Source organism: Callospermophilus lateralis, chromosome 9 (assembly GCF_048772815.1).
Source record: "Callospermophilus lateralis isolate mCalLat2 chromosome 9, mCalLat2.hap1, whole genome shotgun sequence".
NCBI classification, from domain to species: Eukaryota; Metazoa; Chordata; class Mammalia; order Rodentia; family Sciuridae; genus Callospermophilus; species Callospermophilus lateralis.
The window spans coordinates 84716408-84740116 of NC_135313.1; the positions used below are offsets into that span (position 1 = coordinate 84716408).

The 23709-nt window shown below is 34.1% G+C and overlaps 1 protein-coding gene across 2 annotated transcripts in view; it reads right to left on the minus strand.

The window, feature by feature from the left end:
• Kynu (kynureninase) overlaps positions 1-10318 on the minus strand; it is a 162972-nt gene extending 152654 nt beyond the window's left edge. For both annotated transcript variants that reach the window (XM_076866077.2, XM_076866079.2), the window contains exon 1: positions 10241-10318. The gene's annotated coding sequence lies outside the window, so the exon portion shown is untranslated. The remainder of the gene's footprint in view (positions 1-10240) is intronic.
• Between the last annotated feature and the right edge of the window lie 13391 nt (positions 10319-23709).

Genomic DNA, 23709 nt, shown 5'->3' on the forward strand with positions numbered 1-23709 from the left:
TCATTTTGACACGAGGTTCCCGGTTAAATACAGAAATGCGTTTACAGGCCCATTATCACTGGGAGTGCTATCATCACTGACATCTTGTGTTCAAGAGGACATTTTCATACTCTTGTATAGGAGCTGTGGAAATAAACTTCAATTAACTCTGTAGTACTCAACTTTATTCATGCTTCTGTTTCTAAAATTTTCTATCAAAAATAAGAAATTTTAAAGTGTTTTGCACAATAAATCAGCAATCTGTTTATTGAATGAGTCGCAGTATTTGAGAAAGAATGGAGAAACAAAAGAAGCTTTGTCTCTCCATTCCTATACAGATTTAATAGGGGTAAAATCTTCGAACCCTGATTTTAGGTAGGTGTTATGATTTAAGTGTGGTGTCCCCAGAAAGCTCACATGTGAAATAACGTAAGAAGGGTTGGAGAAGAAATGATTGAGTTCTAGCCTTAACCTAATCAGTGACTCAATTCCTGATGGGATTAACTGAATGGTGGCTGGAGGCAGGTGGGGTGTGGCTGGAGGAAGTGGTTCATTGGGGGCAGGGCTATGGGATATATATTTTGTATCTGGAGAGTGGAGTCTCTCTTTCTCTGCTTCCTAATCTTTAAATGAAATGCTTCCCTCTGCCATATTCTTCTGCCAGGATGGAACTGGTTGTATATGGACTGAGACCTCTGAAACTGTGAGCCACTAAGTAAACTTTTCCTCCTTTACAATTGTTCTGGTTGGGTCCTTTTGTCACAACAGTGATAAAGGTGACTAAAGCAGTAGGTCCGAGATGTTTTCTACACAAACAAATAAAAAAATAGTTTAAAACTTACTTCAACTTAACACAAAGCAAAGTAAAAACATGCCAATTCAACTTAGACAGTAGTCAAATTCTATATAAAACTGAGAACTTTGAGCTAACTTTAACATGAGATATTTTTCCATCACGCATGGCTGAGATCTATTTCAGCCTAAACACCTGCAATAGGGAAGAGTTAGTATTTGCTTTCCCATGTGGCCCTTTATATCTCTTTCTGAACTGGCCAAAATGTGGTTTCTGATGCTGGGGGAGGATTCCAGGTAGAGAAAGATGCCTGTGGAGAAGAGAAAAGGAAAGCAGGGAAATTTGTATTTGCTGCTCTTATAAGCTGGCACTTTATTTCCTGAGACATACAGACATTTAAAACTGCTTTTCTTCTTCTGAGTGATTTGTGTCTTATTCTAAGACCCCTGAATACAATTCACTGTGTCAAGCCACACTTACCGTGGATGACTGCATCTCCATGAAGACTAATGCACAGTTCTAAACATGCATCTCTATTCCATTTCTCTTGGATCCACTGCATTAACTTGTAGGAAACCCTCTTCTGGGGGATCAAAGTTGATCTCACAATAGTTTTCCTTCATGTGCATGGTCTACAATTGATTCTCAGGACATCCTCATCCACCCTTACCCAGAAGACTGATAAGACACACCACTGATGCTAATGCAGCCATTTCTCCATTCATTCAGTCTTAGTATTATTTCACAGGCTCCAGGCAATAAAAAGACATGAATGAATGAAAATTTTACAAAATTCATTCCAGATTTCCTCTTAATCCAATTGTACTTCCTCCCTCTCAATCAAGGAGTCCCCACTAATCAAATTACAGGGGCACACATTACAATCTGTAAGTGAACTCCTTTTAGTAAACTATTTCCATTTCCGTTTTACATTCTCACCAGCATTATATGAAAGCACTGTGCTGCAGTCTGGCTGGGCACAAAATCACGAGCCACTCACAGATTTGTAGATTCAAACAGCAATTCTTTATTCCCGATCTCACACCGGCCCTCTACAAACACGTTCTGGGGCAATCCGCGTTCTCTGCCCAAATCCACCTCCTCTGCTTCCCAAATACTCTCTGAATCCCAGGAGAGACTCAAGGGGAACTCAGGCAGCAGGATACGCCCTATTCCCAGCAGGAATAACCTTAAACCTGGAACCGCCCTAAACCCGGATTGTCCTGAACCAGGAACGCCCTAAATCCAAGGAGAGCCTTAAACCCTGATCCGCCCTGGTCCTTGAGCAAGGTCACCTTACATGCAATGTCACTACAAAATGTCTAAGGCAAGTCCTATTTCCATGAGTCCTTCCACTAAGCAATATGGGGTACGCTGGCAAGGAAATTGTCATACCTACTTGGCTAATGGCTCTCAGTAGCACTGCTTCTCTCAGACTTTATGTAGTCATTCTAATAGATACATAGTGATATTTTAATGTGATTTTCATGTAATGACTAATGATGATGAGCATCTTTCTTGCATTTCTATACCATTAATATATCGTTTCAGTGAAATGTTCAAATCTTTGCATAGTTCCTTAAACAAGTTTTCGGATTTCTTATTGTCATGTTTTGATTGTTCAATATCTATATTATGAAATACACTTTCCATATGCTTTTCAAGTCTGTGCCATACTTGTTATGTTAGTTTCTTTTCATTTTCTTAACAACTTCAAGGAGCAGAATATTTTAATCTTTCATTAAAGATTGTTTGATGATGTCATACTTGATAAATCTCCTAAATTTTTGTTAAATAGATTTTTCTCCTAGAAGTTTTATTTTTTTAAAAAAAGTCACATATATTATTATGGCTTGGTAGCTCATTTTCTTCTCATTTTCTCCTTTTATAATCTTCTAATATATGTTTTATATACAATATACAGAGTTTGTTAGTTATACTTAACAGGAGATATCAGGAAAAGCACATTTTCCATCTTTCTTGATGTGGAAAATCACAATTATTTTCAAGATAAAATATTAAAAAAACATAATGAATTAGTTATGATTTTGGATATTTCCAACCTTCTTTGTGTAGATGCAGTGTTCCATATGGTTTTCTTTTCTGGTTGTTTTTTCCACTTGAAAGGTGCCCTTCAATATTGCTTGCAATACAGGTGTACTGATGATAAATTATTTTAGCTTTGATCATCTAAAAATAACTTTATTTGCTTATAAAATACATTTGCTCTTAGAATAGAATTCTTGGTGGGTGTTTTGTTTTCCAGTATTGTAGGGATATTGAGGTATTGTTTTCTTACTTTTATTTTATCTGATTCAAAATTTGCTACCATCATCATAATGTTTGTTCCCCTACATGAAATGTGTCATTTTTCTCAGACTACATTAATTTTATATAGCAGAACAGGAATTTACAGGAGAAGTATTGGTAACTTAAACAGTTTTTGGAAAAATAGGAGGGAACCAATAGAAGCTAATAGAGGAACCAATTGTGTTGGATTTTACTGCTGTTAGAATTACTATTGCTAAATATAGAACAGCACCATGTCAATAATTCCTTATCCTTCCTGTCTCTTTGCATCATTTTCTAGAGATGCAAAGCTTTTTCTCTTTTGCAATACTGAGGATGAAACTTTGGGGCTTTATCCATGGGCAATAATTCTGCCACTGAGCTACATCCCAGACATTTAAAGAATCACTAAGTTTTTTTTACAAGTGCATTATACTTTTCTATAAGAGTGAGGTTCATTTTGACATAATCATACATGAATGGAATTTAATTGGCTCAGTTTCAGTACCCAGTGATTCCTCTTTCCTTCTCTTCCTTTGTACCCCATTCCACTTTATATACTCTGCTATACTAATATATTTATTTGTACATTTTTTAAATTGATGCTTTTTAGATTTACATAAACATGGAACACACCATCGTAAATGTGGTATTTTCACATGGGTACATAGTAAAATTTTACAAAATTCATTCCAGATTTCCTCTTAATCCAATTGTACTCCCTCCCTCTCAATCTACTTCTTCTACTCCACTGATCTTACTTATTTTTATATCTACCACTTTCTCCCCTTACTTTGCTTAGCTTCCACATTTGAGAGAAAACATTCAACTCTTGACTTTCTGTGTCTGGCTCAGTTCACTTAGGATAATATCCTCTAGTTCCATCCATTTACCAACAAATGCAATAATTTTATGCTTCTTTATGGCTGAGTAAAACTCCATGAAGATATATCCATCCATCTATTAGCAGAAACCCTATCTATTGGCAATTCCCTAACTTGGTTATTGTGAATTTCACTGCTATAAACATTAATGTGCTTGTATCACTATAATTTGCTGATTTTTGTTATTTTGTAAAAGTACCAGGCAGCGGGATAGCTCGGTCACATGGTAACACTATTCCTAATCTCTTGACAAATATCCATAATACTTTCCATAGTGATTATTCTAATATTAAGTCCAACTAAAATGCTTGAGAGTAGCATGGTATTGGCACTCCCCAAAGATATGAAGACCAATGGAATAGAAGATGCAGAGACAAGCCTACATGGATACAGTCATCTGACACTTGACAAAGGTTCCAAAAACCAATGGTGCTAGGAAAATTGTGTAAGCATATGTAGAAGAATGAAATATCACCCCTGTTTCTCACCCTGCACAAAAGTCTACTCAAAGCAGATCAAAGACCTAAGAATTAAACCAGATACTCTGCAACTGCTAGAAAAAAAATGTATGTATAATAATCCAACATATTGACAAGTGCAAGAAATAAAACCAAGAGTCAATAAATGAAATGGCATCAGATTAGAAAAATTCTGTACAGCAAAGGAAATAATTAAGAGCAATCAGGGAAAGCCTATAGAATGGGAGAAGATCTTCACCATCTGCTTTTCTGGCAGGGGATTAATATCAAGAATATATAAAAAACTCAAAAGACTTTATACACACACACACATAAATAAATGGGCAGAAGAAGTAAACAGACACTTCTGAAAAGAAGAAATATAAATGACAAATAAATACATGGGAAAAAAAATCAACATCCCTGCCAATCAGGGAAATACAAATCAAAACTACCTTGATATCTTATGTCACTCCAGTCAAAATCACAATTATTAAGAATCTACTAATAAATAGAGATGAGATGTGGGGGAAAATGCACTCATACATCGTTGGGAGGACTGTAAATTAACGCAACCACTCAGTATGGAGATTCCTCAAAAAACTGGTAATGGAAACACATATGACACAGCTATCTCACTCATTAGTATATATCCAAAAGATGTAGAATTCACATACTGTAATGATGCAGCCATATCAATGTTTATAGCAGCACAATTCACAAGGTATAAAGCCAGACTAGGTACCTTTCAATAGGTGAATGGATATGAAAAATGTGATACATAGATATATATGATTATATGTATATATAATACATAAATGCAATTATATATGTTATATGTATATATATAACATACATATATGAAATAGAGTATTACTTAGCCATAAAGAATGGAATTGTGACATTTGCCTGTAAATGGATGGAACTGGAGAACATTATGCTAAGTGAAATAAGCCAGACCCAGAAAATTACAGGCAGGTTGAGTGTTTTCCGAAATAAGGGTGGAGTGTGGAGAATTCCATTAAAATAGAAGAGAGCTCAGAGGAGTAGAGGAAGGAGTTGGGGAGTGGGGGATGGATAGGAAAAGGGAAGAACAGAGGAATGAATCTGACCTAATTTTCCTATGTGCATATATAAACATAGCACAGTGAATCTTACCTTCATGTATACTACAAGGCACTTATATATAAAAAAAAAACCTTAAAGAAACAGAAGAAATATCAGTACAGTAGAGGAAAAGTAAGATGGGGAGGGAGAAAGGAATGGAAAAGGAAAAGTCTGGGGACTGAATTAAAGCAAATCACATTTCATTCTTGTGTAATTACATCTAAATGAATCATAATATTGTATATAACTAAAGCTGCCTAATAAAAAACAAAATAAAATTTAAATAAAAAAGATAAAAATGTTATCTCTAAATAACACTATTAAGATCTGAAAAGGTTATACATTTATTGAGAGAGAGAAGAGAATATTTACCTTTGTTAAGTAATTGTAGAATTTTCTTTGTCTATTGATATTCTGGTGAAGGCAATCCTAGACTTTGAAATGAGGTTAAATTTGGAAAATTCTGAACATGAAGTAAGCATTCTTTAATGTCTCTTCTGCATTAGATTCAATAATATGAATAGCAAATGTATAAAAACTGGGTTTTTACAAAATTAAAAATTTTGATCAATTCTCTAATTGTGCTTATGTACATATTCAAAAACAAAATATACTAATAACCTAATAGTTATTGATAAAAGTTCAAAGACCAATTTATGTAAATTAAACGTGTTTATACATGCTTTTACTAACTGCTTTTTGCAAAATTATTTATTTTATGGTGAAATATATACCACAAACACAACGGCATGTAAAGTTATTTATAATGATTTCATATATGGCTGATACAAATATCTAAATCTAAGGAAAAAGATTAAATGTTAACTTTTTCATAGATTACTTAGAAATAGATTAAAAATTTTGCTAATATCTAAGACATATTTTAAATGTAAGCAAGAGGTACAGTCATGAAAAGCAAAAACTTTCTAAGAGTTTATGATAGAAATATACAATGATAGCAATTCAAAAGACTACAGGGTAATTTAAGTTTCAGTAAGTATGATATAAAAATTACTTCTAAATTCATCTTAAATCCATCACCAAATTGTTCCATGTCATAGAGTATATGACATTAATGTTTCTCTTAAACTATGTCAGAATGTGACAGAAAACAACAAAAAACAGAGAATAAAAGAAAGATCAAATCTAATCGTTTTAGTCCTTGCCCTATCCTTTAAGCTGAAGAAACCTATTTCCCTAGACATCGTATATAAGTGGCATTACCCCCCAATTAGTATATCTATCTTATAAATGTGTGCCTTTGAAAATATATGTAAGTTGAGGGACAGTATTTTCTCATTACATCCATACATAGTGCCAAGAATTTTTACTCAAAGCTTGTTCCAAATCCCTAATTTATTCATTCCTTAAATTAGTCAGCTTTCAATCTCTATGACAAAATACATGAGATAAGCCAACTTAAAGGAAAAACAACTTATTTGCTCAATTTCAGAGTTTTCAGCCCATGGTAAGTTGGCTGGATGGCTTTTGGCCCTATAACAAAGCAAAACATTATTGTGGGGAGCACAAGGTAGAGCAGAGCTGGTCACCTCATGGGAACCAGAAAGCAGAGAGAGCTTGCTTTTATAACAAAACCCTTCCCTGAAAACCTATTATGCTATCAACCTAAAAATGGATTAACTCATTTATGAGGTCAGCGCCTTTATGATCCAGTCACCTCCCAAAGACACCGCCACTGAACATGGCTGCCCTGGGGACCAAGCCTTTAACACATAGGTTTTTTTGGGGGGGAACCCATAATATTCCTCAAATACTTATTAGAAACCACTTATATCAGGCACTTTCTAGGGACCAAAATTACAGCACTAAAGTAACTTGACCAGTCTTTTGCTGTCATAGAAATTACACTCCTGAGAGAGAGAAGGACCATAGAATATCAAGAGCAATGTAACTTGTGAATAGAACTCATGCTATGATCACAGAACCAGGTCATATGCAAGAGCAGGTAACAAGGAGTGGCTTGGCTGTTATCTTATATTTGACAGTCAGAATGACCTCGATGACCTCGATGACCTCGATTCAGGTTTTTTTTTTTTTTTTTCCTTGACACTAAGGAATAAACCCAGTGGTGCGTAACCACTGGGCCAATTCTCCATCCTCCCCCACCCCTTTTTTTTAATAGGGTAAAGTTGCTTAGGGCCTCACTAAGTTGCTGAGGCTGGCCTTAAACTGGCAATTCTCCTGCCTCAGCCTCTCAAATAGCTGGGATTACAGGAAGGTGCCACTGTGCTTGGCAACTCAGTTTTTATCTAATTGAAATTATTTTTTATTTATCTATCATCAAAGAGATGGACAGACATATTTTGTTTTTGTATATTTTCTAAAAAGACAATATTACCTCTGGTCCCTGAGGAGATAGTGTTGCTGACTTAAGCTCTTAGATATTTAATTCAAAAGTTATAATTTTGAACTGCATCACTGTATCTTTGGTAAAATGATTACTAACACATTATTGCCAAGTGGATTAATGCTTTTTAAGGAGCTATTACCAAAAACAAACAAACAAGAACAACAAGAAAGAAAATACAAGAAAAAAGAGAAAATCAATGAAAAATTTGGGAGATGAAGTGAATTTACACACTACTTGGACTAGATAATTTATTTTCTAACAAATTGAATAAATTGTTTCTATTTCTTTTGCATTAGTAGCCTATGAAATAAAACTAAATTTTATTGCCATTTGATATCTTCTGGTAAGTTAGCAGCACAACTAGACATCTTGATTACCACTCAGTGTGCATCCTATGCTTCATAGTTTCTAGAGTTGACTAGATCTTGAGGTTAAAAACCATCGCTGTAAGTCATATGCCCTACTATATTGGCTCTAAGGTATTATTGACTCTAAGATGCAACATTACTTCTACAAAGATGCTTGTAGTTAAAATATTGTTCAATATTTATTATCATTTAGATCTGTGTTTTGAATTTTTTGTGGAACCAATCTGGAAAGCAGTATTCTCAAAACAATTACAACAACAACAAACTAGCAATGGAGCCACCATTTGACTGGTTATATCACTGCTTGGTATATATTCAAAGGAGTTAAAACCAGCCTACTATATGGATCAGCCACATCAATATTTATAGCATCTCAATTCAAAAATAGCTAAGCTATGGAACCAACCTCGGTGGCCTTCAGTAGATGAATGGATAAAGAAAATGTGGTATATATACACAATGGAGTATTAATCAGCCATAAAAAAGAATGACTTTATGACATTTGCTGGTAAATGGATGGATTTGGAGACTATCATGTAAGTAAAATTCACCAGTCCTCAAAAACTAAGGTTGAATGTTTTCTCTGGATGCTGTCACACAACATATATATTATATATTATATTATATTATATCTATCTATCTATCTATCTATATATTATATGTGTTTTATATATGTTATATATGTGTGTACATATATAAAGCATGATAAAAATAAATTATTTCTATTTACATAACTTGCTCATGTAAATTTCACACAGACTAAATATTCTGAATAACTTTTAAATTTAATTATGATATTAAAATTAAAAAATATGGGTGATCCAGCATTTCATAAAATTTTATACAAAAGAATCTCAACATAACTTTGCAATAATCAAGATCTAGATGACTTTTAAATATCACATCAGGAATTTTGCTAAACTATGTCTGATTCAATTTCTTGCTGGTGGTTTCTAAGAGTCTGAAAGGATGCTTCAGTATTATCTCTGGACTCTTTTTGAACCACTTGCTGTCTTGTGAAAGGTTGTGAGCTAGCGTTTTGATGGTTTCCCATGCTTAAGTTGTATCAACTATGTCACAATTGTTCCCTGGCTGATGGCCACTGTGAGACATAGATGAATAGTACTCACATGAAATTTGAATATTTTAAGTGAAAACCAGACTGGTATCTTATAATTGATGAAAGAATATAATAGAATCATAACAATATTTAAGTGTTACCAGCATAACAGGAGGCTTTTACATCTTTTCATTTATAAGTTAAAGTTTATTATATAAAATAAAAATGTATAAGTTTAAAAAGTGTTAAATTTAAAATTGCAATAATATGTTAGCTTTATAAAAATATTCATTTTAGGATCCAAATAAAATTCCCATATATCATAGCTTTTCTTCTTATTCCATAAATTATTGCAGATATTGATGCTTATCTTTAAAATTTCAAATTGTATATTTACCCTCTTATGATATTCTCTGTAGTATAATTTCCTTGCAAAATCCACTACATCTCTATGTTTTATTTTCCCCAAGGTTTGTAAAAGCTTTATGAAATAAAATCTTCCACAATTGCTGGTCTAGCCAACCACAGTGAAATCTCAAATGAGTTTTCCTGGCTAAGAAAGTTTTAACTTGTTTAATCCTTGAACTTTTGAAGCAATAAACGATAATGAAGTGGACTAGGGTATGTGGAAAGTAAGCTGAAGGTGACTGTATTTACTAAGAATGCTTCTTTGTGCTTCAACTCGGGAAGATGTATGTGAAAAGCCATCACCACAGCTGCAACCCAAGGTCAGACGCAAAGTTCCTCTTTTGCTACTTGCTCTTTCCTGCTTAATAAGTCTTGCTAAATAAATACCCTTGGACGGTACGGTTGAAGTGTGTTGCAAATGAGGAAATAAATTCCACTTGGGGATCTTTAAGGATCATTTTAACATGGCTCTGAAAATTTTACTCAGAGAGGAATAAGAAATGAAAGAATTTATTATACTCACAGGTCCGAGAGACAGGAGAAGCAGCAAGTCAGGCAAGGGGCCATATGTGAGAAGTGATCTGGGAACCAGTTCATCCAAGCTGGTGGAGGGGAGAGAAGACTGATCTGAGTCCTTGGGCTGAGTTCTTTTATTGGAGTTGAGGGTGGGGGGAGGACACAGCAAAAGCGTGAGGGAATTTCATTGGTGCATTTGAATGTTACTAGGTCACAGTTGGAGAAGGCAAGAAGGGGAACTTGTGGCTACCACCAGCCTTATCACACTAATGCACCTGAGCATCTGAGAGGGGTGCTGACTATATATTTATGAGGATGTTGAGGCTTCAGAAAAATATGAGCTTAAAAAAATTATAATACTTGTTCCCCTATCTTTTCTGAGTTAAGTAAGAGATTAATTACACTATAACTTAGTGGCATATTTCTTCCACCATATTCTTGAAGTTTGAAAGCAGGTTAATGCTGACACATAGATCTCCCTAGAAAATATCATGTGATAAGCTGGCTGACAGTTGCAAAGATAATAAGAAAACGACCCTCTGCTTCATTTCGAATCAAATTCATGATTACGCCTCTGCGTTAATAAAGGCACTATCTTGTAAAGAAAGAAATACTAACTACATTCAAAAACAATGTTTAACCAGTATTTCTAATTTACAATGAGACATAGAACAGTCATGCATTAAGCAATAACTAACTCAGCCTTAATGTGTTCCACATAGCTGCTTTTCATCTACCCCAACCTGCTCCTCCTACAGCCTTACCCTTCTCAGTTTTTATTGATTTTTATCATTTAAACCCACCTTTTTTTTAGACTCATCTTTGACATTTCTGTTTCTCTGCACCTGCACAACCATTCTACAGCATGTGGACTCTCCTTTGAAACACATTTAGATTTTGAACTTTTCTTATATTACTGTTACCACACTGGTCCCAATCCTCTCTTACCTGGATTGCTGTAGTCATCTTCAGAGTTTGCACCATTTCTATACTACTTGCTCTGTTTTATTGTATTATTGACACAACACGGAGAAAGATCTTAATAAAATATCCTTTGCTTAACACTCATGAAAAGCTTTCCATGCAACTCAGAAAACTATTTAAAACCTTTTACACTCATATGATTCTGTGTCCAGCTTTCATACCCAATTACCACCTCAAATTTTATATCCTTCTTTTGGTTTATTTTTCCATAGTGTTTACTACCATCTAACATTTTTACATATTATACTACAATAAAAGTTTCATAGGGTACAACTGTGGTCTGTTTTTTGTTTGTTTTCTTGTTTTCATTGTCACATTTCTATTATACAGAACAAAGACTGGTCAACAGTAGGCATCCAATACTCAGTGAACAAATGAAATTTATTCTGTTAAGCTAAACATAAATTTTTTGGCAGCAGCTATCTAAAGTATAACATGCTGCATGAACATAGGCTAAGCAGAAGAGCAATTATTTTTATGTTCCATCCTATGATAACACAGTACAACCCTTTCCATAAAGATTCAATATGTACTTCATTTAGAGTTGAGTTTGAGTGTGTGATTGATGCTTTTACTTCCCTGAAAGCATTTCCTTGATTTTGTTTACTTCTATTTTTATTTTTCAAATTTTAACTACACAAGTAACATGTTACTGCATTGGTCTTTCAAAATATTGAGAACAATTGATTTGAAGCTTAAAACCATTTTGACCACCCTCTTGCCCTCTTCCTATTCTTGCTTGAGTTTGATGTGTATTCTTCTAGCAAACATTTGAAATTTGTTTACATTTAAATGCCTGAACATATAATATATAAAAATTAGATGCAAATTTTTATTTTTCATAAATAAGACCATGATGTACCTGTCATTTGGAATTTACCTTTTCACTTATGCATGTTTTCAATTGTCTATGCTAACTTGTATAGTTATCAAGTTTATTCCTTATAGCTGTTATATATTATTCTGTAAATGAACCAACTAGATATAAAAATATTTCTATTGTTGGAATTTTTTTTGTTGTTTTAGTTTTTAACATCAGTCCAGCTTCATAAAATGCCTTGTGTCCATATACATAAGTGTATTTATTTACTTTTTCTATCTTAGATACTTCATTAGGATTATTTATTCAAAGTTTGTTTTCAATGTTAATGGATACAGTATTGTCAAATTTCTTTATTTACTCATGTCAGCAATGAACAAGAGCACTGTTTCCTCACAATTAGTAAATATATTATTGACATATTTATCTTATTTTTTAAGAGTTTCAGACCTGATGGATAATCAAGCAATATATTATTATTTTTATAAATCAGAATTTCTATGAGTGCCAATAGTAAATAATATATTTATATGTATGTATATAGGGCATTTGAATTTCATCTCCAACAAAGTACTTACTCATTCTTTGCTTAGTTTTTATTGCTTGTGGTATTTTTATGTTCATCTTTTATTAATAATATATAAAGTGTTTCATCATCCCCATTACATCTTTAAGAATATTTTCAGTCTTTTTAATCTAAATATTTAAATGTCAAATTTGTCAGTCCTTTCTTTGACACATGCATATGTTGATAAAACCATTTTATAATGAAAAGAAATGATGATACAAAAATCAGGACAGTGATAAATTCATGTGTGATTTTATATAACCACAGTATTCTTGTGGTTCTGTTTATTCAGGCGTAGTTTGTCAGTTGAAGCATATTTTGTATGTATTAAACATTTCAAATTTTTAAAAACTCACTGTCTTCACATCCTCAATTAGAATTTTTTTTTCTTTCCGTTTTTCAAGGCTGGTCTGCTTTCTGTCAAGTGCATCACTAATAATGTCCAGATTTTGTTTTCATTTTTTCTCCTGCTCTGGCCTGACACACATTCTTCTCTCTGTGTTTTCCTCTGCAGGAATCCACTCAAGAAAACATTCTATTTGCCTCTATCACTCACAGAAGAAATATATCTATCTCACTTCTGAGATTTATTTTATGAACTGGTAATTGAGAGAGGATGTGGAGAACGAAAGACAGTAAATTGCTTTGAAAAGATCTGAACCAAACCCTAAGTTATTTTGTGACTTACGAGTATTTAACGCAGGAGAAAAAAAAAAAATGGTTCTTCCTATATTTAGAAGGTTTGCATTTTCCTGTCTGCACAATGAGTCCTTTTTCTCCTCTTTCTGTTTCATCAGCCTATTTTCTGCCTGGGAACTCTATGTGTGTCTGTTCTGCCCTGGGTCACTTAAAGAGGTTTTTTTTTCTTCCCCCTTAGGCAAAATAAATGTTCTCCAGTTGTAGTCTTTTTAAGGACAAAGGACACATCTTGTAGTTTTCTTTGATGAATGTCTGAGACAGCATTATGGTGGTGAGGATTTTCTTTGATTCCCACTGCATCAGAGTAAATAGTGGTTATTAAATCAGCATAAATTTCTTTTCTCTTTCTGTGGTAATGTACCCAAATACCAAGATCTCTATTTTCCTGGAAGGTATTCGGAACAAGTCATGTTTTTAAATCTGATTGCTGCCTTCATGAATTTAATATGAACATAGACAGAGACAAGACTTTATGAACATCAAATAGCTTTATCCAATATTTATTAAACATATTGTGTTGGGATTTCCATGGAGTTATTTAGCTATCAAACTGCCATAAAAACGATATTTATTCTATTTTAAAGTACTAAACTCAATATAAGAAAAATTCAAACACTCTACTGGTTATGGGGAACCTTATAAACAAAATGGTTTTCTATGTCTTTGGAGCTAATCCATACAAAAATAAATTAAAAGCATGGATTTCATGTGTTCCAACTTATGACTTATTCAAATAGGAAAAATGGATTTCTTAACAAATAATTCCCATTAATAGAAATATCCAGTCTTAGGTGGAATGACCTAGGCATAATTAATATCCTTAATGGAACCATAGGTGAGGATCCTGGGAAATGTACTGAAGAGGTTGATCATTTCTTTCTTTTTTATTTTTAGTAGGATTTGTTTTTATTTTTAGTAGTACTAGGGATTGAACCCAGGTTTTCACACATACTAGGCAAGTGCTCTACCATTGAGCTATAACCTCAGACTTATTTTTTTAAATTTTATTTTGAGGCAAGTTCTTGCTAAGTTTCCCAGGCTGGTCTCAAATTTGTGATCATCCTGCCTCAGCCTCCAGAGTAGCTGGCATTATAGGTGTGTGCCACCATGCTCAGCTTAATTGTTTCTTTTTTATTGCTCATTTTTTTTTTGTTTCCATTAAAGAAATCCCCCAACACTCATTCTCTACCCTTCCCCATGGTTCACAAAGATGAACAAGTTTTACTATATAAACCAAGTTTCCTACCTACATGTATTTTCGTTACTACTGGAAATATGTGAGGGAGGAGTTGCTCACAAAGTCTAGTGGGCATCAGAATCATTTGGAAGGTTTGTTAAGACACAGACTTCTGATCATCATTCCAGAAGTTCTGATTCAATAGGTTTGTTTCTAAATCTGAGAATTTGCATCTTTGGCACATAATAGGGATAGGAAATCACTGACCTAGAGAAATTCTGAGCTTAAGTAAGGTCAAAAAGATTCCCCTTACAAGAAATCTGGAATTGGGAAATATTCCCAGTCATCTTGGTATCATATCCGTGAATCTGGGACTGAAGTGGCTATAATGGGTTTATGTGGAAGTAAATAAAAAAGTCATTTTGCAGAGAAAGAAATAAATCAGATAGTCACTAAGATAAGGTTCATGAAGAATATAGCTCCTGTAGAAAAAAATGAAGAAAGTAGTTGTTTTGATAGTTTCTAATTTTCCAGTTTCAATCATTTCATACATCTGAATACAATTCTTATTGTTGGTGTTGGAAAGTTACCTTTTTGCAACTTTCTAATAAATGCTGAATTGTTTGCCTTCAACTATTCTATAAGGCACTGAATTAATTTAACAAAATTACTGCTGAATGAAATAAAGCTTTTTCTATGGACTAGTCTTCTATAAAAACAATTGTGTTACACATATATATTAATATCACTGACTTAGTCTCTACTAGTATTTACCATAACTGTGACACAAAACCAAATATATTTACTGATCATGGGGTCTCTAATGGAAAAGTACATTGTGTTGTTGATTTGTTTGTATTTTAGAGTATTAGTTCACCTCTAGAATGAGTTTGGGAACTTTATTTATTTACTTTTTCATTCCTCCACCCAAATTGAAATAATGATGAAGAATGAACAAATGAACAAATAACTAATTAAAAAAAAAACTATTCTAGGAAAATGCAATACTTGTTTTGAGAGTTATTATTTTTTTAAGAGTGTTGGATATGTATAGTCATTGCTTTCTATGGATGCAGGTCTTCAAAAACTAGTGATATTTTTATTTTTTAAGGTCATAAATGAAATCACCAGATGTTATTTATCAGGTCACAACAGAGGGGAATGGTCATGTTAGGGAGTTACACAGATATTGATCTTAGAGATTATCCATGTCAACAACTATGCAGAGAGAAGTCAAGAGAGTAGGAAAAGTGAAGATATGGTAGAACACTATGATATTAGCAGCTTTATCTGTATATTATTCTATTGCAAAACCTGAATGACAAATCACAGTTTTTATTGTGATTCTCACAGATTGTGGGTTTGCAACTCAGCTTCATGCTGCAGGTCCCCATGCATGCTGGGGCAGTTGTGCCCCAGGCATATTTGCTCTGAGGACTAATGGAAATATGAGTTCATTAAGAGAGTGATCAGAAGTTCCACAAGAGGGCTGGGGATGTGGCTCAAGCGGTAGCGCGCTCGCCTGGCATGCGTGCGGCCCGGGTTCGATCCTCAGCACCACATACAAAGATGTTGTGCCTGCCAAAAAACTAAAAAAATAAATATTAAAAAATTAAAAAAAAAAAAAGATTTCTTGGGAATAAGCAGGGATTTAAAAAAAAAAAAAAAAAAAGTTCCACAAGAGTTTGACAAAAATAGGTGATGCTCCTGGCAGTCTAGGCTTACGGCTTAATGCTGTTATGTGCCTCACATCCGATTACATGGCCATCCTCCATTCTACAGAGAAGAAAAATATATTCCTTTATGGAGATCAGGGGGGATTCACTTTTTGTTCAACTATATTCTACTCCATTTCAAGTACCAATGAGAAACAAACATGTTGCTGAAACTACTCAAAATCTTATGGCAAATACAAAAATCTGTTATTTCATAGACTAAACGGAAGTGGAACTCAGATTCTTTTGCATAGTGTTGTTGGTGATATAGCTCCCATTTTCAATCATGTTGAAGAATTTAACATGCATAGCATCCTATTGGTTAGTGTTCAGTTAGTGAAAAGATTGACTCTAATAACTTAGAGGAAATATGGATAATGTGCTAAATAAGTAAAGAACAAAAGAGTAAAAGGATGGTATATCTTACAGAAGAAAAAATGATGGAACATCTGTAGAAGTAAGATATGATAATCAATGATTGAAAATTGCAAAATCCTTCGGGTGGAGTCTCCTATAGGGAATTCTTACATAGGTGGTCACGTTTGAGCCACCAGTTTTGCCTTTGATCCAAATAGGACTGACACTGAAAATGTAGTGCCTTTGCCAGATGGTTCAAGAAGAGTATTGCACACACTGTCTGCATCCCTATCAATTGTAAACAGCCACCACATTGAAGAAGTCAGAAAAAGAAAGTTTCTCCCTTCTTCCTACTTTCTGATTTCCTCCTAATGATAAGAACTCATCAAAAAACCATTTATTGGGCTGGGGATGTGGCTCAAGCAGTAGTGAGCTTGCCTGGCATGCGCAGGGCACTGGGTTCGATCCTCAGCACCACATAAAAATAAAATAAAGATGTTGTGTCCACCAAAAACTAAAAAATAAATATTTAAAAATTCTCTCACTCTTTCTCTCTTAAAAAAAAATCTATTGTAGGAAGCTTAGGAGATAAAATGGGATGACTCCAAGACTCCTAGAACACTTACAAAGTCAGGAATCATATAGTTTAAGGGTCAACAGCAAATAGATAAAGGATCCACACAAAGGATTGTTGGTTTGGGGTGGGATAAAGACAGATTTCTGCAAGAGGACTTCAGGAATGGAGAGGAAAGTGACACAATTATAAATATGAGGAGACAGCTTCTGTTCCCCTACCAGCTAGTGGGACAAAGTTTGATCTCTGGTAAAAATAAGTGGGCTCAAGCTGAAGGCTGAAAGAATTTGGTTCATGAACTGAACTCTAAGACCTCAGGAATGAGCCATGGTGTTTCAGGATCAATGCAATACTGTGCATGAAATACAGCGCTTGCAGACTTCAAGGACTGGAAATGAGTCTCAGGACAGACTTGGCTTATTGCCTGGGAAACAATGCCAGAGTTGACAAAATTGTACTCGAATGGTCATGATACATACTAGATACCACTGACCTTCATGTTCTTCACAATAACAGGTTGGGAAAACAGAGATTTTAGAAGGGATTAATTTCTTGTTTAAACTAATGAAGATTTAAATTCAACAGGGATTAATGCTTAATGCCACATTGTGTTGTTACAGCCTGATGAAATCTGAGACACTTTATAAAACTGCAATCTAATAAATGGTTTGGAACCAGTACACCTGAACTAAGCTTTATTTCTTGGGACGCACACAAAGAAACATATTTCTGATGGATTACGTATGCATACACATACACATCTTGCAAATAACTTCAACAAAATCTTTCATAAAACAACACATAATCCTCATCATGAAATGTACTATGGTATTTTTTATTTTATCTACTCTACACTGTTTCACTTCTTAAAAGTATGCCACTTGTGGCCCACTTAATTGATTTTGTGACCATTAAATGAGGCACAAAAATGATATCTTATCGAAAAGATACTGATCTTAACTCTCACCGTAGGGGTAAGAAAACTGAGACTGAGTTTGATCAGTAAATCTCTACAAACTTCCTAACATTTTTGTGAACAGTTGCATCAGTTGTTTTCAGACACAACATCCTTTAAAAGTGAGGCAGGAGCAGCTGCATTTTATTCAACAGCACCAGGTTCCTCATGTAATCTCTTAGGGAATTCCTCACAATGATTATGTATTTGAACCACATTCTATAATGGGTTTAACTTAATCCCCAAGGTAATTGGTAGACCTTTAAAGACAGACCAATGTCCAATATTCTTTTGGCTTACAGTAATAGCAGATTCTAAGTTTTTTTTTTTGTTGTTTTTTTTTGTTTGTTTGTTTTAAATTTGGTTTGTTTTTTTACCAGGTTGGAAATTAAACCAAGAGTCTCATGGATGATAAGCAAACACTCTACCACTGAGCTACTTTCACAGCCCTGGTGTTATGGTTTTGATGTGACATGGTTCCCACCCCACAAGCTCTTGTGTTAGAAAATGCAAGCAGGATTGAAGGTGGCATGATTTGGTTATGAGAACCTGAACCCAAGTGGTGAATTAATTCCTTGGTAGGGATTAACTCTCTCTCTCTCTCTCTCTCTCTCTCTCTCTCTGCGTCCTGGTGTGATGTTTTGAGCTGCTTCTCTCTGCCACACTATTGCACCCTGATGTTCCTTGAGCCCTGAGAAATGGAGTCGGTGTCTATATACTCAGGCATCTGAAACTGTGAGCCCCCAAATAAACTTTTCTTCCTAGAAAATTGTTGCTGTCAGCTCTTTTGGTTGCAGCAGTGAAAAAAACAGGCTAAAACACCTTGTAACAGCACAACTCTAACTAAAAAAAATTTTAGTCTTAATAAAGGTATTGATACAGAATGAATTATAGTTTTTAAATTCTTATGCATCTGAGTACTAACCAATACTTCCAAAAATGTAGGTCATTTTGTTTTCTCAATACCACGGAACTGCTAATATTTCATTCCTGTCTCCAATATAGACTGCTGATACAGTGACTTGAAATATTCTGGCACTGAAGTCTATGACTATTAACAAAAGCTTTTTTATATTTATAAGAATAGAGTTTGGAATAGACAAGGCTTCACACTGTATGACCAGCTGACAGTTTTCTCGGATCTGGAGGGTACTGGCATACCTGAACAGCCCAATAGTTATCCAAGTTTCATGTTCTGATAAAGTGTTTGGATTCCATGAAGAAAACAAACAGGCAGGCTTATTTTATATGAAAAGGGAAGAAAACAATCTCCACAGAGACCTTCAGTTCTGCCTTTCTATCAAATAAAAATTTTATAGCTTTGGCATAAACCCTTGAAAAGCTGGAATTTTAATAGAAATGCCAATGTAGTTTTAAATATAGTACCCCTGGGCTATGCTTGCATTACAGGGAAATTCAATGTCCCTAAATGCAACTGACTATTGGAAATATCGATGGTGGGGTTCCGTTCAATGTTTGGGTATTTGACAATTTTTCTGTTGTTACAAAATATATTTTTTACCATTTTTATTTGTAAAGTAGTGAATAATTTTTAAAATTGCTATAATCAGTTTAAGCTTATATACTTAAAACTAGTACTTATGCAAGTCTAAGTTTTAAAGTGCATCAATATGGTGAAATATATTTATTGCCCTTGAAGTGTTATATTTCATATGCTGTGAGCCAGATATAGTAAAAAGTATACTACACTCTGAGAAGAACACTTGGTGGCAAGAAGTAAATGTGGCATTCACTATCTGTAAGGTATTGACAGGTCAATTGTCAATTTAGTTCTTAGTATTTTCCCTGCAAAATGTGAGCAAAAAGACATTCTTTAATGGTTATTGTGAAAGTTGAGTGAGATCTAGGTGAGAAGTGATTTTTGTGTGTGAAGTAAATTAATGATGTCAAAATATATTTGACATTATATCCTGATTTAAAAATATATAATTATTGCAAATTTAGTTATTATACTGTATTGTAAAGCATAAGGAATATTAAAAAATATAAGGATCATTAATACACTTATAGATGGTAGCCATCAGTTTACTATCTATATAAAATTCTCTCTATATTTCCTTTTTCATTCTTGACATATATTAAAATAGTACAGCAATATAAATTGAGAAAGTCATTTTTTGCTATTAAAACAATACCTTTGTAAATCAGTATGTGTGTGTGTGTGTGTACAAATATCTACAAGTATACATACATAAATATTTCTTGAGAAAAATACTTGAAATAGATACATTGCCACATTGGTGAAGTTATTTACAGTCACCTGCCCAGTATAATTTCACAACTTTTGATTTTACAATTGGTAAATTATAAGCAAATTTACCAACTTAAAAATCTTTGATAATAATTTTATTTGAAAACTAATTTTCTTTCAATAAGTATATTTGACTTACTAGAATAGTTAAATATTTTAAAATAATTATTTGGCATCTCATTAATGTTTTTTTCCTTCATATTCTTATCATGGAATTAGCCTCTTTTTAACAAATTCATATGATTAGTGTTTTTATTTAAAACTTTGGGAGAATAACACTTCTTCTTGAAGATATTTTTATTGTTAAATGAGATTACATAACCTAGATTTTGGAGAAAATTATAACAGAATGTCAAAGGTATTCAAGCTAATAAGAGGTAGTGGAAGCTTAATTACCATGTTCACAGTCGATTTCTTTAATAGAGCTTTACAAAAGCAAATTACAAAAACACAGTCCTTTATATTACTTCCAAGATGATCCATATAGTTTTCCCATGTTTCTCTCTGGGAAGTTGATTCAACCAATAAATATGTATTAATAACATACTATATATAGTCACTTTGCTAAGAGCTAAGCTATACAGGAGTACGTGTATCCAATAATTTTATAATATATGCTCATAATATGTATCATTCTAGCTATATAAAAAGTCAATTGTTAAATGTTCTTCTGTGCATGAATATGTGAACTAGAAATTATATCAAAAATATTGCAACTAATAGAAGAAAACACAGGGTCAGAACTCTAACATATTGACATTGGCATTATCTTTCTTAGCAAGTCACAAAAAGCTCATGTAATAAAACCAAGAATCAATAAATGAATGGCATAAAATTAAGTTTCTGCATAACAAAGGAAGCAAGAGCATGGAGAGAGATGCACAGAATCTTTGTCAGTTGCTCTCCTGTCAAGGAAATAATATTCAAAACTTATAAAGAATTCCAAAACTTGCTATCAAAAAGAAAGAGGAGGAGAAGTGAGTGTGGGGGTGGGGAGAGAAAAAGGAGAAGAAAAAAGAAAGCAACCCAAACAATATAAAAACAAATGGCAAAGGACCTAAAACACACATTCTTAAAGGAGAAATGCAAATAGCAGACAAATATATGAACAAATGTTGAACATTTTTAACAATCAGGAAAATGTAAATCACAATTATATTGAGATTTCCTTGCACTGCAGTTAGAATGGAAATCATCAAGAATATGTATAACAATCAATCAACAAGTACATGAAAAAATGCTCATCATCTCTAGCAGTCAGAGAAATGCAAATCAAAACCACCCTGAGATACCATCTCACTCCAGTAAGATTGGCAGCCATTATGAAGTCAAACAACAACAAGTGCTGGCGAGGATGTGGGGAAAAGGGTTCTCTTATACATTGCTGGTGGGACTGCAAATTGGTGCGGCCAATTTGGAAAGCAGTATGGAGATTCCTGGGAAAGTTGGGAATGGAACCACCATTTGATCCAGCTATTGCTCTTCTCGGACTATTCCCTGAAGACCTTAAAAGAGCGTATTACAGGGATACTGCCACATCGATGTTCATAGCAGCACAATTCACAATAGCTAGACTGTGGAACCAACCCAGATGCCCTTCAATGGATGAATGGATTAAAAAAATGTGGCATCTATACACCATGGAGTATTACGCAGCACTAAAAAATGACAAAATCATGGAATTTGCAGGGAAATGGATGGCACTAGAGCAGATTATGCTTAGTGAAGCTAGCCAATCCCTAAAAAATAAATACCAAATGTCTTCTTTGATATAATGAGAGCAACTAAGAATAGAGCAGGGAGGAAGAGCAGGAAGAAAAGATTAACATTAAACAGAGACATGAGGTGGGAGGGAAAGGGAGAGAAAAGGGGAATTGCATGGAAACGGAGGGAGACCCTCATTGTTATACTAAATTACATATAAGAGGTTGTGAGTGGAATGGGAAAATAAACAAGGTGAGAAATGAATTACAGTAGATGGGGTAGAGAGAGAAGATGGGAGGGGAGGGGAGGGGGGATAGTAGAGGATAGGAAAGGTAGCAGAATACAACAGTTACTAGTATGGCATTATGTAAAAATGTGGATGTGTAACCCATGTGATTCTGCAATCTGTACTTGGGGTAAAAAAGGGAGTTCATAACTCACTTGAAGCTAATGTATGCTAATGTATGAAATATGATATGTCAAGAGCTTTGTAGGGTTTTGAACAACCAATAAAAAAAAGAATACGTATAAAAATTTCTGGCAAGGACAATAAGTACACATTAAGTACACAAGGACAATAAGTACACATTGTTGTTGGGAATGGGACTACAAATTAGTTCAACCACTTTTGAAAGCAGTATGGAGAACCATCAAAAGACTGGGAACCATCAAAAGTCGTAGCTACTCCACTCCTTGGTGTTTGTCCTAAAGAGCTAAAATCAGCATACCATAATGATATATGCATACCAACATCCCAACATCCATAGCAGCACAATTCACAATATCCAAGTTATGGAACCTGCCTAGGTGCTAGTCAAAAGGTGAATTTATAAAGAAAATGTGGTATGTATGCACAATGGAGTTCACTCTGCCATAAAGAATGAAATTTTGTCATTTGCTGGTAAATGAATGGAACAAAAATATATCATGCTAAGTGAAGCAAGCTGTGTTCAGAAAATCAAGGGTCAAATATTTTGTTTCATATGCAGAAAGTAAAGACAGTGAGAGGAAGAGAGGAGATATAAAGAAATTTAAGGGAAGATATTTCACAAAAATAGAATGGAGACCAATAAACTAGAGATAGGGTATTGAGGGGGAGAGGAGTATTGGGGAAGCACTGGGGAACAAAATCTACCCAATTATTCTGAGTCCTTGTATGATTATATCACAATAATTTTATTTTTATATATAGTTATAATGTACCAATTAAAATATTAATCATAACAATAATAATAGGTGATCAACAGAGTAGATTAAACAGATAACAGAGGGAAAAGGAGAGTAAAAGTGAATACACTGGGTAATATGATTAACGAGTTTATGTAATGTCCATGTACAAATATAGTATAATGAATTTCACCATTATGTATAATTTTAATGGGCCAATTAAAATAAATAAAAAAGAAGCTAATGCTTGCCACAGGGATAATATGATAGATGCCTGGAGAGAATGTTAGAAATTGAGAAGGTCATAGCCATCGAGCTAGAAAAAGTACAATAACTTTCAAGTCCTTCCATTTGTGAAGAAAGTCCCAGAGTACCCAGCTCATCTAGGACAACCTAAACAGGCAAGACACTCAGAGGCCACTGCTCTAGTGGGCATACACACAGCTTATATTGTAGTAGGCCCTGGCATCGATCACGTGATACT